Source organism: Dendrobates tinctorius, unplaced genomic scaffold (assembly GCF_039654945.1).
Source record: "Dendrobates tinctorius isolate UK_male_01 unplaced genomic scaffold, ASM3965494v1 ptg000008l, whole genome shotgun sequence".
Lineage (NCBI taxonomy): Eukaryota > Metazoa > Chordata > Amphibia > Anura > Dendrobatidae > Dendrobates > Dendrobates tinctorius.
This window is the reverse complement of record NW_027361676.1, coordinates 46,676,589-46,691,365: the sequence shown is the minus strand read 5'-3', so window position 1 is coordinate 46,691,365 and position 14,777 is coordinate 46,676,589. Positions and strand designations below refer to the sequence as shown.

General features: G+C 45.7%; 1 protein-coding gene across 1 annotated transcript in view; it reads right to left on the bottom strand.

Annotated features, from left to right (window-relative positions):
* The window catches only part of GALNTL6 (polypeptide N-acetylgalactosaminyltransferase like 6), a 3,047,192-nt gene that overhangs the window by 1,417,155 nt on the left and 1,615,260 nt on the right, over positions 1-14,777 (bottom strand). The gene's annotated exons all lie outside the window — the stretch shown is intronic.

Below are 14,777 nucleotides of genomic sequence, written 5' to 3'. Positions count from 1 at the left end.
TGATGCAGACAGAGTCACATCATTTTCATCTGTATATGCCTAGTTGAAGCAGGAAGCAAGGCATAGTTGACTACATTTTGGTGCCTACTTCCAATAAGCGTATGCTTCCAAAAGTAATGTTTAAGGCTAGTTTCACACTAGCGTTCTAGGGTGCAGCGCAGGGGCGCCACTAAGCCCCGCCCCGGCCACGCCCCCTCCAGTCAGTTCCTCCTCTGATCGCATGACGCTGCATGTGGTCAGTTTACCCTATATTTAGCATTGGGTACGCTGACCGTGCGCTGGTTGTGCACTGGCATGATTTTGCTAGTGCAGCACTCTTTTGGCGCTGCACCCAGTGCACAAAAACGCGCCGTGTTGCATTTTTGTGCGCTGGGCGCAGCGCCAGCAAAATCATGCCAGTGCACAACCAGCGCACGGTCAGCGTACCCAACACTAAGTATAGGGTACACAGATCGCATGCAGCATCATGCGATCAGAGGAGGAACAGACTGGAGGGGGCACGGCCGGGGTCAGGGTTTAGCGGTGGCCCTGCGCTGCGCCGAGAACGCTAGTGTGAAACTAGCCTGACACTGTGATTTTGTCTGCATCATTTTAGTCAATGGTCCTGACAACGCATACACCTGAATCCTGCTTTTGCAAGGGCTTTGGATGTAAGTTTTGATGGAGCTACTGAATGTATGTTAAAATCCTATGTGAGTATAGTCTTAGTCAGCTCTCTTCAGTTCTGATTGACTTTCAGCTGCAGGTTTAGGTCATCCACTGGTTTGTAATTGTTTGCAAAATTGATAAAGTTTATTTTATTTCATTGCAGTGATTTGTTTTTACCTTTTTCATGACATCTACAATAAATGAGACGAATAATGTAAACAATAATTTATTATGATGTATTATCTTTTCATAATTCATCAAGTGAAGCAGTATGTATGTTCAGCACTGATTGCCATTTTTAATAAAATATAAACATCATTATTACTTTGTGTACAGACTCAGTATTTAGTTTCTTCAAACATGGTGATGGCAGTAATGAGTTAAAGAGCAAAATCTGCTTTAGCCTCCAATTTATAAAGTGAGATCTAGACAACATCCTAAATAGACCGCCTTGGCTGCATTCAAGACCAATTTTTTATGAAAACATTCCTCTGTGCTTTGAGAGTTTTGCAATGCCCACTCATCATTTAGATCAATTTAGAGAGTCACAAGTGTGGCCCAGTGGAAATTGAAAGCATTCAGCCAATGATTCTGAACTGCAGAATAAGTTCATGGTACAGAATTGGGTTGAAAGACCACAGCTCACATAGAGAAGAATTAATTTGCGACTGCTGAGCACTGTTACCCTCAATAAATTTACATTGCCATACAAAGCTTGCAAAATCCAAAGTTTGAAAGTAGAGAAAATAGCTCCAAATGATTTTGATCTGCTTGATGGAAATTTGAGCATATATATTGAACCGAAAAGGAAAAATACATGGGAGCATTACATGTCTGACAATATAGAATTAAATACTACAACTTTACTCAAGAACTATTATAAAAAGCTATTTGTTAATTAATAACATATTGAGATATTAAGTGGCATGTAGCGCTCTTGTTTGGGCATATTTGCACTATGGATATAATAGTTACATGTGCCTGTCGACTGCTTGTATGTTATTAGATGCTGACCTTTATTCTGACTGGATAATTATTGTGGCCCTCCATAAACTAGGAAAAATATTGAATTTTTTATGTTTTTAATTGTTTTTAACTACATTTTATTCCTCAGTTTGCATTTTTGCAACTAGCAAGTTTTATAGAGAAACACTGAGGTTTCAGTAGTCTGGCAATTATTTTACATTTTTGGTTCAATTTGTAAAGAATTTTAATTTGATGACTAAATATTGAAATTGTGATGCATGCAGTGTAATGTGAGGCTGAAGAAATACACAATTTGGAAACACATTATATGACTGCAGCGAACTAGGCAATATTAGTGTAGGTGTAGTGACCGAGTGTCAGATGCAGGTAGTGAAGTGAGTTATGCTGGCACAGGGGGTATTTATCCCTGAAGGGTATAAAGTGGTTATCCACTACTAGGAAAATTCCTTCTCAATATGAATTTTTGCCCCCATTTAAAAAAAAACAAAACACCTATATTCTCCTCTGGTGCCGGCGACATTCCAGGGGTCTTGGCACTCGTGATCCAGAGGTTCACGCAGTTTCATTATGTCATGTGAGTCCTGTGTTCAATCAGTTATGGTGTTGCTGTCTCTGCCTTCGAATGAATAACTAATCAAGAGGAAATGCAAGCTGTGGTTGCTCACTCATCTACTCTTGATTGCTTACACATCCAAAGTCAGAGACAGAGACTTGGATGACCCCCAGAATGTGAGTGCCAACAATGCTAGAATGGTGAGAGCACAGGAGATATGTATGAGTGGATTCAATTAGTCATATACAGTGTATTATGTGCTTTGTGCAACATTTCAGGGGTATTTTACACTCCGAAAGAAAACTTCACAATTTTTTCTGGATTTAATTACTAATCCATACAGTATAATGTGCTTAGAGGGTGAGAAGACAACAAAGATGGAAAAATGCCACAAGTCTACCAAGGGTGAATGGTGTGACCAGAAGAATATCAGAGCCAGACCAAGCTGGCGTGACAGCAGAGGTGGCAGGAGCCTGTGTTCTGGAACTGGTTCTTGAAGACTGTGGAAGGGGGAACCAGGATCCAGAAACTGGTGAGTGGACTGCGGGACCTAGGTAGGTCAGAAGAAATAAGGAGGTGAACCTGGACCAGGGCTGGACACTACATGCCAGCCGCAAAATACCAAGAGTTGGCATCCCATGGGGAGGTCATTATGTACGACTGGCAGCAGATATATTGGTCCATAGAAGAGTTTGGGACCCATCATCACATCTTATTTGAAGGCTGCAAGTGCTGACGGCTGAACCAGGCTCACATTCCTCAAAATGGAGGGGCAACATTGTTGGTATGCTGCTGGTGTAATCTGAAAAGGAAGAGAGCAGGATGAACCCTTCTTGCAAAATAAACTGGCTTTGGAGAGGCTCCTCGAGGCGGCTCAAGACGGGGCTACAACCCCCAAGAGATCGGACTGTCCTTGAGTTCCACACCTCCTATGTAGGAGCAAGTTGTGATCCAGGTGACATAGGGCTTTTGCCCATTTCTCCATGTCAGAGGCTTATACTTACAGCCCAGGCACCTGGCAATCTGGTTCCAGGAAGCAGGTGGAGGCAGTTCCACTAGCCTCCCAAGGAAGGAGAAAAAGCGGACACCTAAAGAGGATAATTTTATTACCATCCTTAAAACGTTTTCACTTTGTGAAAAGCCTTTTGAGTATAGGAGTACATCATCTACACTTTCAAAAAATTTGAATGAAACTTGAAAATTGTTGACTTCGAGGGTCTATTGATGACTAGATGACCCTCCTTATATTTTTATTCTGGCTTTGCACCGTGTGCAAAGGCTTTATGAGTGTAGAAGTGGCACATCTACACTTTCTTTTTCACGAGGCACTCCATTTGGTGCCTTCTGGGCTGCAAGGATGACCTTACTTATAATTTTTTCTGACTTTGTATGCAGAGCATTCATGAGAGTCAAAATATCAGCCATATCCTCCTTCTTCTCTCGCTTCCTCAAACTCAATGTGGACAAATCTGAAATAATTATCTTTCCTCCATCTCGCATACCTTCCCTACCTAATCTATCACACAATAAATGAATTAACACTTTACCCTGTCCCAGTAATCTGCTGCCTCGGAGTAACCCTTGACTCTGCCATGTCCTTCAAACCGCACATCCAAACTCTCGTCACCTCGTCACCTCCAGCTCAAAAATATTTCCAGAATCTGTCCTTTCCTCAACCCTCACTCTACCAAAATGCCTGTGTGTGCCCTAATCATCTCCTGCTTCAACTACTGCAACATCCTCCTCTGTGGCCTACCTTCTAACACTCTCACACCCCTCCAGTCTGTCCTTAACTTTGCTGCCTAATTAATCTCTCTCCTCGCTACCCTCCTTCTTCCCCTTTTTGCAAATCCCTTCAATGGCTCACAGTTTCCAAGCGTATCCAATTTAAACTACTAACACTGACCTACAAAGCAATCCATAGCCTTTATCTTTTGTATATTTCCAAACTAATCTCTCAATATCTTCTCTCACATAATCTCTGGTCCTCCCAAGACCTCCTTCTCTCCTCCATGCTTATTCACTCCTCACGCAATTGCTTCAAAGATTTCTCCCGAATATCCCCCATCCTCTGGAATTCTGTGCCCCAACACGTCCGGTTATCTGCCACATTTGGATCCTTCAAAAGGAACCTGAAAACCCATCTCTTCAAAAAAGTTTACAACCTGTAATGACCACTCGGCCACCACAACACCATCAGAGCTACTGCAACCCCCAACATACTGTCTCATTCCCCATAATCCTGTAGAATGTAAGCCTGAAAGAGCAGGGTCTTCTTCCCTCTGTGCCAGTCTGTCATTTTTAGTTTGTTTACTGTAAGTGATATTTGTATTTTGATGTAACCCCGTCTCATGTACAGCACCATGGAATTAATGGTGCTATATAAATAAATAAATAATAATAATAATAATACCACAACCACACTTTCTTCACGATATTTGAATAAGGTACTACAGTGCTTTCAATGGTGTATGGATGAACCTGCTTGTCATTTTGGCAGGCTCTGCACTGTGTGTAACACTTTTATCAGTGTAGGGGTATCACAATTACACTTTGCTCACAACATTTGAATGAGGTGCTGCAGTTGAAGCCTTTAAGGGTGTATTGATCACTCGGCTTGTAATTTTTGTCAAGCTTTGCTCTATGTGCAGAGTTTTCTGAGTGTAGGAGTACCACATCTACACTTTGCACACAATATTTAAATGAGGCACTACAGTTGGTGCCTTCAAGGTCGTATGGATAACCCTGCTTATAATATTTGGCAGGCTTTGCTCTTAGTGCATAGGAGTACCACTACATAATAATTTGAACATAATGCATATGCAGCTCTCCTTTATGTCGAATACAGGGTGTATCTGAGTTCATCTTCCATCTAATTGTTGGCAGTTGTTGCTTCCTTCATAAAATACACTGAAATGTCCAATTTTTAAATAAAAATGTAATAACAATTAATAAAAAATTCTTTTTTGCTTTACTTATATTACACTGCTCAAAAAATAAAGGGAACACTTAAACAACAGAATATAAGTAAATCAAAATTCTATGAAATCAAACTGTCCACTTAGGAAGCAACACTGATTGACAATCAATTTCACATGCTGTTGTGCAAATGGAATAGACAACAGATGGAAATAATTGGCAATTATCAAGACACACTCAATAAAGGAGTAGTTCTGCTGGTGGGGACCACAGACCACATCTCAGTACCACTCCTTTCTGGCTGATGTTTTGGTCACTTTAGAATGTTGGTCGTGCTTTCACAATTGTGGTACATGAGATGGACTTTACAACCCACACAAGTGGCTCAGGTAGTGCAGCCCATTCATCAAAGCGAGCTGTGGCATAAAGGTTTGCTGTGTCTGTCAGCGTAGTGTCCAGAGGCTGGAGGTGCTACCTGGAGACAGGCCAACATGCCAGGAGATGTAGAGGGGGCCAAAGGAGGGCAACAACCCAGCAGCAGGATTGCTACCTCCACCTTTGTGCAAGGAGGAACAGGAGGAGCACTTCCAGAGCCTTGCAAAATGACTTCCAGCAGGCCACAAATGTGCATGTGTCTGCACAACCAGTTAGAAACTGACTTCATGAGGATGGACTGAGGGTCCAACATCCACAGATGGGGGTTCTGCTCACAGCCCAATACCATGCAGTACGCTTGGCATTTGCCACTGAAAACCAGGATTGGCAAATTTGGCACTGGCGCCCTGTGCTCTTCACAGATGAAAGCAGGTTCACACTGAGCACATGTGACAGACGTGACAGAGTCTGGAGACATCGTGGAGAGCAATCTCATGCCTGCAACATCCTTCAGCATGACCGGTTTGGCAGTGGGTCAGTAATGGTGTCGGGTGACTTTTCTTTGAAGGGCCGCACAGCCCTCCATGTACTCGCCAGAAGTAGCCTGACTGCCATTAGGTACCGAGATGAGATCCTCAGACCCCTTGTGAGACCATTAGCTGGTGCGTTTGGCCCTGGGTTCCTCCTAATGCAGGACAATGCCAGACCTCATGTGGCTGGAGTGTGTCAGCAGTTTCTGCAAGATGAAGGCATTGAAGCTATGGACTGGCCCGCCCGTTTCCCAGACCTAAATCCGATTGAGCACATCTGGGACATCATGTCTCGCTCCATCCACCAACATCATGTTACACCACAGACTGTCCAGGAGTTGACGGATGCTTTAGTCCAGGTCTGGGAGGAAATCCCCCAGGAGACCACCCACCACCTCATCAGGAGCACGCCCATGCGATGTACAGTAGGGAGGTCATACAGGCACGTGGAAGCCACACACAATACTGAGCCTCATTTTGACTTGTTTTAAGGACATTACATTCCACTTTAATTTTGTGTGTGAGTTCAAATCCCGGTCTCCATTGGTTAATAAATTTGATTTCCATTGATGATTTTTGTGTGATTTTGTTGTCAGCACTTTCAACTTTGTGCAGAACAAAGTATTCAATGAGAATATTTCATTCATTCAGATCTAGGATGTGTTATTTGAGTGTTCCCTTTATTTTTTGAGCAGTGTATTTATTCTACTTCCTTTTTAAATTTTGCCTAATATCCAAATCATTATACAGGAAGAATGTTTCTTAACTCTAAGTTCTCGTCAATTTTAAATGTTTTTTGTCAGTCTTAAAGTGGAGTAAAAGTGTGACACCATTGATCTCAGCAGCGAATTAGGAATCAGAGATGCTTCCAGGGGTCTTTACCATACTGTTCTCCTTCTATTCAGCTCTTTTTGCATCCTTTTCAACATTTTCACTGTCCTCAGACACAATTTTAGAGTCTGCTGGAAAAGTCCTAGGATTTCCCACTGACTACCATTATACTTGTTACTCAAAAACGAGCATCCAAGCATTAGGAATTGCTCATTTCGAGTAACAAACATTTTAGTGTTTGCTGATCCCTACTGGTTACAATTCCAAGAGGTACATAAACATTGTGACTCAACATCACTGAGAACAGCATAATGTACATGAGCTCTTTTGTGGCAATTTTCTTTTTAAAACTGTTATGGGTCCAGGTAGCTACATCTGAGCAATCTTTATAGCATATTTCTTTCTTAGATTTCTCTCTGCAATGTTGGAAAACAGCATTCTCCACATTCAGGGCCTCCCAGTCAGTATGCAGGGAGATTTACTGTTGACCCACCTCAAATTTCTAGTGCAGGGAGCTTCTTGCTCCAGTCACCCACATGCAACTCTGATTCACCATTGCACTTGTTGGAAGCTTTGGTGGTGTAGTCTTATGTTCTCTGACTGAAGGTTTTAGCATCAAATAGGCATGTAACTCTTACAGTTTTAATCATAAATCATAATGGCACAAGTACACCAAAATTCAACCCCTTATATGAATACACATATCCTCTCCTCAAATGTGACACAAATCTGTTAGACTACATTAGGACTCTCATTAATACAGAAAAAGTTAAAGTAATCTCCAGAAATATGGCATCAAGGATCATTCTCTCAGGAGCTGTTATGCAAATGACAGCAGATTGCCTGTACTGCCACTTAAAGAAGAAAACACTCGTTTTCCTCATATTATAAATCATCACAATTTTGTGCACAAATATAAATTTAGTGAAATTAAGAAAACAAGGCTCTAAAGTATGTCATCAACATATTAGATGATTATGAGTAATACTAGGGATTAACAAATATACTTATTTATATATAAGTGGAATTGAATTCTACTCTAATATTACAATATAGCACACTAGCAAAGTGGTAGTATTTTGTAATTCACTGGTTAGGCCTGTTTCACACATCAGTTTTTTGAAATCCGTCAAAATCCGCCGTTGTGCAAAAAAAACGGATCCGCCATTTTGCTTGGCGGATCTGTTTTTTTCCCATTGAGTTGCATTACCGGCAGATGTTGACGGATGGTCATCCGTTCGATCAGTTTTTTTGCGGATCCGCCAAAATTTTGGCGTCCGCCGACATGCCTGAATGGAGCATGTAACGTTTTTTCGGCAGCCGGATCCGTATTTCACATTGCGCATGCCCAGAGGATTTGCCTTTCTTGGAAATTTAACCCTAAACTCTGTTCTGGCAGCAAAAAATTCTCTCTCTCTCTCTCGTTCCTTTAAAATTCTTCGTTCGACAGATCCGTTAAAATAACGGTCCGGTGACAAACGTTGTCATCAGTCCAACAACGGATCCATTGTCCACCATTTTAGCGGATTTTAACTGAAGCAAAAAACTGATGTGTGAAACAGGCCTTAACATTTTCTGAACTTTAAAGGGTTATCTATCAAAAGATTAAAAAAAAAATTATACCTCACCACTCTCAGACAAGTTATTCTCTGCAAATTGAATGCGCCGTATTATGCGCTGGGGTCTTTTATTAATGTAAGATGTATAAATATTTACTTATATTCACCTTACCGTTCATCTCTCCAATCCCAGTGCTCCTCACCAGCACTCATTTGGTCTTCCTTGTATGTTCCCATCAAGGCCGCCAATCGGTGATTCCCCTGTCCACTTCACACTAGGACCAGACTCTCATGAGGCCTGGGACAATTTTGCGCATGCACGCATGGTCACTGAGCACGTTGTGACATCATGATGTCATGACTTTATGCATGCTTGCACAGAACCATCACAAATCTCATCAGAGCCAGATGGTCTTTCATAATAAAATGTGATGAAGACTAGCCAGGTGATGGTGGAAAGCAGAATTGCCAAAGAAATGAATAATAAGGTGAGTAGTGTTGAGCATTCCGATACCGCAAGTATCGGGTATCGGCCGATATCAGCGGTATCGGAATTCCGATACTTAATTCCGATACTTTTTTCATATCGGATTCCGGGATCGGAATCGGAATAGGAAGTTCCCATCATGCTATGAGCCTGCTTGCTTTGATTAAGCCAATGGGAATCCTCCGAAGTGTGGGCACATCCTGTTAGGCATGTAGGCATGTTAACTATTGGCATGGCTGTGATTGGCTGCCGAAATGATGTCATGATGCACTATAAAAGCCACCGCAGCCGCCATTTCTGGTCACTCTGCTGTGAATTCAGTTAGGGACAGGCTGCTGTAGAAGACTGTGAGGGACAGTTAGAAATAGCGATTCTAAAAACAATATTGTGCTTTATCCAGGCTACATAAACCACCACTGTAGCTTGCTTTTCCCTAGCAGCGCTGTTTTCACAGCTGTCTGCAAGGGCTGTGTGAGTGCAGCTCACGCTGTGGAGTGGGTCCTGCAGCCACGTCAGGCTGTAGGCCACCCAGTGTGATCACTGCTGCCTCATACATCTTTTATTTTTTGAGCTGCATTTTTTAAATAATTTCAATCTAGTGTGCTTCCATCCGTATCCATATACGTTGGTTGCAAACACTAGTAGTAGACAGCGGAGCCTTTCTGCAGCCTTTCAGTGCTAGTGTCCACTTTGCTGCACTGTTCACGGCTGTCAGAGAGGTCTCTGACTGTGTGTGAGTGCAGCTCACGCTGAGTAGTGTGTCCTGCAGCTACGTCTGGCTGTAGGACGCTCAGCGTGCGTCACTGCCTCACACATATTTTTATTTGAGTGCAGCTCATTTTTTCTTCTATTAGTGTGCATCCATCCGTCTCCATCTACGGTGGTTGCAAACACTATATAGGAGTACACAGCGGAGCCTTTCTGCAGCCTGTCAGTGCCAGTGCCCACTTAGCTGCACTGTTGACGGCTGTCTGAGAGGTCTCTGACTGTGTGTGAGTGCAGCTCACGCTGAGTAGAGTGTCCTGCAGCTACGTCTGGTTGTAGGACGCTCAACGTGCGTCACTGCCTCACACATATTTGTCTCTGAGTGCAGCTCATTTTTTCTTCTCCTATTAGTGTGCATCCATCCGTATCCATCAACATTGGTTGGTTGCAAACACTATATAGGAGTAGATAGAGGAGCCTTTTTTTCTGGCTTGTGCCCTGCCGGCGCAGCCAGATTAGTATTACCCAATTTTTTTGGAGCCTCATCTTTTGCATTGTAGGTTACCTGCCTGCATTGTAATAGCTCCAAAAAGTTGGTGATACTATCAGTTTCAATTCTTTGTTCTCATACTTTGAGTTTGTTTCAAACAAAGAAACCACATAAAAAGTTCACCAAACACTACATTTTGAACTTGTGTAGGCCACATCAGCTCCTATTAAAGTCTAGTCCACACACACACACTTCATAAAATTAGTGTTTCTTGTACCTGTAACCAGCTGTTCAGGAATAAGCACACTAAGGCCCCCCTTTGTCCTTTTTTGCCTATCTTAAGCAGTCTTGCAAGATGAAGAAGGCAGGGAGTAAGGCGCGGGGGCGTGGGCGTGGGCGTGGAGTTTCAGCAGGGAGAGGACGTGGGGATTCTGCAGGGAGAGGACGTGGGGATTCTACAGGTAGAGGACGTGGGGATTCTGGGCCTGCTGCGGGCACCAGTGGATCAGCATCCCCCAGTTTTAGCAGGCAACAGTCCTTTATGCGCAGCTTTGTAGGACCTCAACGTACCCCACTGCTGCGGGAGGAACAAATTGAAGCCGTTGTCGGATGGATGGCAGCTAACGCATCGACTTCAATTACTTCCGCATCCTCTCAGGGTCAGAGCACCGAAGAGCAACCATCTGTCTCTTCACCACCTGCCAAAGTGCCCAGGCAGTCAGAGAGACATGGACAGGAGCCATCACAATCTCTACTTCTGTTCTCGGAATCTGTTGGCTTGGAAAGAGGGGGCCAGCCAAGCAGCATTCCTGAATGTGAAGAAGAGGGAGTATGCAGTGATGCGCAACTTCTTTGTCCCTCTGAATCTGAAGAGGCGAGTGGGCCAGTGCCTATGGTCAGCACACCTCAGTACGCATCAGATGATGACGAGACTCAGTTGCCACTTTCTGGTGCGTACGGTGCTGGCGAGACAACCCCGGAGAAGCAGCTGTTTGAAGAGGGGAGGGAAGATGATGAGGTCCTTGACCCATCATGGCGTGAGCAACAGGAAGGTGGTGGGAGCAGCTCGGAGGAAGAGATTCCCCTACCGGCCAAAACAGGAGGCAGAGGGAGGGGGAAGACTTGGTTGCCTGTACCCTCCACTTCGGCACCCGTTAGGAGCATTCCTCCTTCCAAAGGCAAACCGGGCGCTCACAAGAGTTGCAGTGCGTGGTCCTTTTTTGACACAGTTGCAGATGACATTTGCTTTGTCAAATGCAAGCTGTGTCATCAGAGAGTCAAAAGAGGGAGAAATGTCAGCAACCTCAATACCACAAATATGTGGAAACATGTGCGCACCAAGCACGAGTTGGAGTTGCAGAGACACCCTCAAGACGTAGGCCAACGTACAGCACCACCTACCACCTCTTCAGTTCGTGTTGGGCCCTCTTCCTCCAGCTCACACACTGCTGGTTCGGCTTCCTCACAGGATCGCCAAGGAAGAACCTCTGCCACTGTTGTCCGGAGACCCTGTCAGATTCCACCCATAACAGCACGTTCCCATCCATCACAGCCATCGGTAGCACAGGCATGGGATAAAAGGCGCCCTTACTCGGCAAACCATCCCCGAGCACAGTCTCTGAATGCTGGCATTGCCAAACTTCTGGCAGTTGAAATGCTGTCATTCAGGCTGGTGGACACTGACACCTTCCGGGACTTAATGGCATTGGCAGTCCCCCAATACAACGTGCCCAGCCGCTTTTATTTCAGCAGGCGAGCCGTCCCTGCCCTGCAGAAACATGTTGAGGGCAAAATAAAACATGCGCTACTAAACGCCGTTAGTAGCAAGGTCCACCTGACCACCGATGCGTGGACCAGTAACCATGGACAGGGACGATACCTTTCCCTCACTGCCCACTGGGTCAATGTTGTGGAGCCGGGTACGGATCTGGAGAGTGGCGCTGTACGTGTTCTTCCAACGCCACGGATTGCAGGACTCCAGTCTGTACACATAGACTCCTCCTCCTACTCAAGTTCCTCAGAAACAGCAGAGCAGGAGCCTGTTACGACCGATATGAGCACAGCCGTGGCCAAACGTCAACAGGCTGTACTCAAATTAATTTCTTTGGGGAATCGAAGCCACACAGCGCAGGAGCTCTGGAATGCTATCAAGCTGGAGAGCGATGTGTGGTTTGGGCCAGCGAATCTCCAGCCGGGCTTGGTAGTGTGTGACAATGGCCGAAATCTGGTGGCAGCTCTTGGCCTAGGCAACCTCACACACATCCCATGTCTGGCACATGTTCTTAACTTGGTCGTGCAGAGCTTTCTGAGGGACTATCCGGATCTTGATGCACTGTTGCACAAGGTCCGCATAGAGTGCGCTCACTTGCGACGTTCCAGCACGGCAAGATCGCGCCTCGCTGCTCTGCAGCGACGATTTGGCCTTCCAGAACATCGCATCATATGTGACCTACCCACCCGGTGGAATTCAACGTTACATATGTTGGAGCGGTTGTGTGAGCAGCAGGCAGCAGTCATGGAGTACCAGCTGCATCAGGCGCAAACAAGTCGCACTGTGCGCCGTTCACACTTCAGCACCATTGAGTGGGCCTCTATGAAGGACATCTGCCTCGTTTTGCGTGCCTTCGATGAATCCACGCGGATGGCGAGTGCAGATGATGCACTAGTCAGCATGACTGTCCCCCTTATCTGCCTGCTTCAACAAACACTGCAAGCACTAAGGGATGAGGTTTCAGAAGAGGTGGAGGATGAGGAGTCCCAAATGCCATCTGCTTCTGGACAGTCTGCGCTACGTGTTTCCTCACAAAGGCCTAGGCAGGGGACACTTTGTGAGGAGGATGAGGAGGAGTCGATGGAGGAGGAAGACATCTCTCCAGAGGAGGGAGGTACACAAACCTCTACTCAGTATGTACAGCGAGGGTGGGGTGATGCAGAGCAGGTCGAGGTCACGCCTCAAACAGGGGACAGCGGTTCTTTGGCAGTTGGGAGTCTGCAGCACATGGTTGATTTCATGCTGCAGTGCCTGAGAAACGACCGCCGCATCGCCCACATTCTCGTCTCGGCTGATTATTGGGTGTACACCCTCCTAGATCCTCGCTACCGGGACAGCGTACAAAGGCTCATACCAACGTTGAACCGGGAGCGTAAAATGCGGGAGTACGAAGAGTCACTGGTGCAGTCCATAATGTTTTCCATTCCACCCGACAGCATTGTTGCAAGTGCTTTACAAAGCAGCTCTGTGCGTCGAGGCAGTGGAGGAAACTCTGCACAAAGAGGGAGCAGAGGCAGTGCCGCAGCACAAGGCAAGACCACTATGGCCCAAATGTGGCAAAGTTTTGTGTGTCCACCACAATTGTCTACACCATCAGCGACGCCTCGAGTCAGCAGGAGGCAACGCTTCCGTCAGATGGTGTCAGACTACATGTCTTGCCCTGTCGCTGTACTCCCAGATGGCTCTTCCCCCTTCAAGTTTTGGGTCTCTAAGCTGGATACATGGCCAGAGCTTAGCCAGTATGCATTGGAGGTGCTGGCTTGCCCTGCTGCCAGTGTATTATCGGAACGTGTCTTTAGTGCCGCAGGTGGTGTACTAACAGACCGTCGCACGCGACTATCTTCCGATAATGTTGACCGGCTGACTTTTCTGAAAATGAACAAGGCCTGGATCTCCAAAGACTTTGCCATTCCTCTTACAGACTAAATTAGTGGTTGGCAACTGTATCCAGGTCTGCTGGTGTGTTCATTTTTCTACCACCTGAACTATAATCCCTGTGCTTCAACACAGCCAGTTGTCGCTCAGATGTGTCGTCTGCACAGAGAAACACACTAGCTCCTGTGTTACTGGGGTTCAGTAATGCCAGCTGATCCCCTGCTGTGTGGACGGCAGAGTCACCAGCTCCATCAACATTCAAACCACTACTGATTTTTAACCGTGCCCAACTTAGGTCTCTGGCTCCACTGTCTCTACTATTTCCCCTGACCTCCAACCCCGCCATCTACATCTCTGAAGTGGCGTCAGCACAATCTACACTTGTTCCTGTGTTCCTGTGGCTCAGTCCCATCAGTTTATCCCCTGATGTGTGTCCGGCAAGGTCTCCTGCTCTGTCCACATTCCCATAACCAGTAGTGGGAATGAGGACAGAGCTGGCGAACTTGCCGGACAAACATCAGGGGATCAACTGATGGGACTGAGCACCAGTAACACAGGAACAAGTGTAGATTGTGCTGACGCCACTTCAGAGATGTAGCTGGCGGGGTTGGAGGCCAGGGTAAATAGTAGAGACAGTGGAGCCAGAGGCCTAAGTGGAGCATGGTTAGAATCAGTAGTAGTCCACAACCTCCATAAAAACCGCTGCCCATTGGCCTCTGCATGCGGCATGCGTAATCCTGGGCACCAACAGCGTCAGTTGGTGTTCAGAAGTGTCGTCTCCACAGAGCCAAACACATTCGTTCAAGTGTTAGTGGGGTTCAGCACTGCCAGCTGTTCCCCTGCTGTGGAGATGGCAAGTCTCCTGCTGCCTTCACCTGCCCAAATCCAGTAGGCCCCAGCCTGCTCCTCGCCTAATCCTGGGCTCCAACAGCGTCAGTTGGTGTTCAGAAGTGTCGTCTCCACAGAGCCAAACACATTCGTTCAAGTGTTAGTGGGGTTCAGCACTGCCAGCTGTTCCCCTGCTGTGGAGATGGCAAGTCTCCTGCT